At 29.9% G+C, this 750-nt stretch overlaps 1 non-coding gene across 1 annotated transcript; it reads right to left on the bottom strand.

The window, feature by feature from the left end:
- Positions 1-437: 437 nt before the first annotated feature.
- LOC143925839 (U6 spliceosomal RNA) lies at positions 438-545 on the bottom strand. Its single transcript, XR_013262063.1, has one exon. It is a non-coding gene; the product is annotated as a U6 spliceosomal RNA (small nuclear RNA).
- Positions 546-750: the final 205 nt, after the last annotated feature.

The following is a 750-nucleotide window of genomic DNA, read 5'->3' on the forward strand; positions in this document are numbered from 1 at the left end:
AATAGGCTTGTTCACACCACTCCTCTAAAAAACAAAAACGTATGTTTTTCTCAAAGTGCATGATGCAATTTTTAGCACATATATTATTTTATATATATATATATATATATATATATATATATATATATATATATATATATATATATATATATAAAATTAGTACAAAAATCATGTCAAATCTATGTAAGCCATCTTAAAAAAATATATTTATAAAAATACAAAAAGATTTTTGAACATGGTAAAGACAGGGCAGGGTGAAAATACATCAATCAACCTAATTAGGATAATTGTTCTTCCTAACTCAAGTGCTAATCACCTATCAGTTTGGCATATACAGTACTTATGATTAGTAATCTGCATAGTTTAAATAAAGGTTATTGTTTCCGAAATTTATGTTTCTTATTTGACTTTTTTTGGGTGAGGGGACAGGGATGCAGAAAAAAAAACTGGAGTTCTTTACGCATTTGTGTGATCCTTGTGCAGCAGCCATGCTTATCTTTTCTGTATCCTTTCAATTTTAGTATATGTCCTGTCATTGGAAGAACTTGTAATGTTTGATACAGCAAAGGGTTTATGTGAATTTTCTTTTCTTTTTGACATTTCCTGCCTCTATTTTGTGGGTTATGTCTAGTGGTCTGAGGTGTTTGCTTTTCTGCAGTCTTTGTCAATTTCTGTCCATAGATCTTTTAGTTGTTTGCTACTTTTTTTTCCCATTGTCCATATGCTTGCTTCTTTTTGTTGGGCTCATCA

This window comes from Lithobates pipiens, unplaced genomic scaffold (genome assembly GCF_037356315.1).
Source record: "Lithobates pipiens isolate NorthernLeopardFrog02 unplaced genomic scaffold, aLitPip1_a1.2 Scaffold_22, whole genome shotgun sequence".
NCBI lineage: Eukaryota > Metazoa > Chordata > Amphibia > Anura > Ranidae > Lithobates > Lithobates pipiens.